The sequence below is a fragment of the Triticum urartu genome, chromosome 7A (assembly GCF_056163025.1).
Source record: "Triticum urartu cultivar PI428250 chromosome 7A, HENAU_Tu73, whole genome shotgun sequence".
In the NCBI taxonomy this organism is placed as follows: domain Eukaryota; kingdom Viridiplantae; phylum Streptophyta; class Magnoliopsida; order Poales; family Poaceae; genus Triticum; species Triticum urartu.
In genome coordinates this window covers 312,905,001-312,907,668 of record NC_141879.1, presented here as the reverse complement: position 1 = coordinate 312,907,668, position 2,668 = coordinate 312,905,001, and positions in this window count along the sequence as shown.

The following is a 2,668-nucleotide window of genomic DNA, read 5'->3' as shown; positions in this document are numbered from 1 at the left end:
TGGAAAGCATGCGAAATCCTTTGATTGTTTATAGAATCAAAATAACTATATAGTCTTTCTTGTTCCACTTGCAAGGCAAGGAAAATAAAATGTCAGTTTCGTTATTACAACCTTATTTTTTTATGTCAAAGACAAAAAGCTACGCGCAAATTCTCATTGGATCTCGGTTGTTCTTAACAGCGATGGCTATTCATTTAAGTCTTCGGGTAGCACCACCAGATCTTCAACAAGGTGGAAATTCTCGTATTTCGTATGTACATGTTCCTGCGGCTCGGATGAGTATAGTTATTTATATCGCGACAGCTATAAACAGTTCCTTGTTCCCATTAACAAAACATCCCCTTTTTCTTCGCTCTTCCGGAACCGGTACAGAAATTGGTGCTTTTTCTACTTTGTTTACGTTAGTGACTGGGGGGTTTCGGGGAAGGCCTATGTGGGGTACCTTTCGGGTGTGGGATGCTCGTTTAACTTCTGTATTCATCTTGTTCCTTATTTACCTGGGTGCACTGCGTTTTCAAAAGCTTCCTGTCGAACCGGCTCCTATTTCAATCCGTGCTGGACCGATCGATATACCAATAATAAAGTCTCCAGTCAACTGGTGGAATACATCGCATCAACCTGGGAGCATTAGCCGATCTGGTACATCAATACATGTTCCTATGCCCATTCCAATCTTGTCTAACTTTGCTAACTTCCCCTTCTCTACCCGTATCTTGTTCGTTCTGGAAACACGTCTTCCTATTCCATCTTTTCCCGAATCTCCCTTAACGGAAGAAATAGAAGCTCGAGAAGGAATACCACTAAAAACCTAGTTCGCTCTCAAATAAAAACCTAGTTCACTCGCTAAAGCATCCATGGCTGAATGGTGAAAGCACCCACCAACCTAGAAAGGCAAAATGGGTCAAAAAGTAGGTTCGATTCCTGCCGGATGCACTGCCTCTTAAAGACAGAAACAGAGGAGGGAAAGAAGGTAGTATAGGGAACTTGCTTTTGGATTCTTATCGAAAGTGAATCCCTCTAACACTTCTGTTAGTGTTTTATGAGAAAATCTTTTATAGACACAACAAGTGTGAAAATCCTTAGTCACTAGGCAAGAAAGCTCGATGGGAACAAAAAGGATACAATTAGTTCAAAATCAAAAAAATGTACAATTTCAAAGGAAAGAAGGAATGGCAAGTTTCCCTCCATTGAACATCAATCAATCTAGAAATAGGTAAAGGAAGGCGTATCACAGGGGTATTTTTCTTTTTTCTATTCACTTCCGTGGGGTTCTAAATTGAAAACATGAACACAAACGAAATCGTATTGAAATTACATAAAAAAAGAAAAGGGAGGAGTAGCTCTTGGTTTAAAGAAAAGGGAGGAGATGGATCGAATTCAGTCTTTTTCCTTTCTTTGATGATCTTCAACACATCTATTTGAATTCCCTACGAGTGAAGGATTTCTCGTATGGAGAAAAACCTCTTGAGCGCTATCTGATCTTATTTTTGTATTTCAAATATGGGACCTGCCTTTTTAATGGGACATCCCGGCAACAGGCCTACTCATGCATGTGGCCAAGTACTCGACCAATCCTCGGAGCGAAGGGATGAACGAATTCTCGAGGTCTGGTTCATTGAGGTCAGCATCACATGAAACCTTTAGCACTTCCGTTCGATATTGGATGGAGTATGGCTGGAAGGTCAGCCTAGCTAGTCTTGTCAATCGGCCCTGACTCGTCTTCTCCTTGGTACCTACCGCTATTGAACTTCGGTACCTATATTCCTGAAACAAGACAGACCTTCATGAAGACCTTCTATTTTGGAATAAGATCGGACATTTCCACATTGAGGTGAAATTACATATGAGGAAAATAATCCTGGACTACGAAAGCTGCCCTTGTGTGGTAGAACCAGGTCTTCCACCGGGCGGTCAGCCAAGTACTGAAGCCCCTATCTTGATATAGAATAGAAGTGAGTTCACACTAAAAATAGAAGAAGCCCTATGATTTTTTAGCCCTGCTATCAATCACTTCGGTAAAGGGATCGAAAGATTATGGTCTGAAATAGAGATTTGAGAGTCCCTCGTGTGAGTACGTGCTGAAGAGCAAGGAGTGAAAGTGCGTTCATCTTTCTTTCTGCTAGTTGTTTCCTGCTAATAGTGATTAGTGAGTGCCCCATACATAGCCAATGTCCGCCCGTGTTCACATCCAGTCTTCTCTGTACACTAGTGCAGCTTCCAGCTCTATGCTATGTATGATAGTCGTTTGACTCGGGAATCCCTGATAAAAGCTTTTAGTCCGTGCCTGGCAGTTTCAGCCGTGGTCCAGTCCAGCAGCCTCTTTTCGATCCAAGAGTCGCATGAGAAGAAAGCTTCCGGTTAGCTTCAGTTAGTGTTAGTTAAATAGAACGGGAACCTCGTAACTATGCCAAGCCCGATCTTGGTTCCAATGCTGCAGAGAAAGGTTATGGGTAAAAAGAAGGTCTTTATCCTGGTGCTGCGGAGACCGGTGTTGCTGATCGAACTCATTTTCTTTCGAGGAGATCGAAAATCTCTGAATTTCTGCGAAACGAATTTACATATTTATTGCGAGGGGCTTTGAAAAGCGAAAGGATGAAGACTGATTTAGATCCTCTGAAAGCGCAGGAAGTATGCCTTTTGAGCTTTTTCTCCACCCACCTCTGAGCAT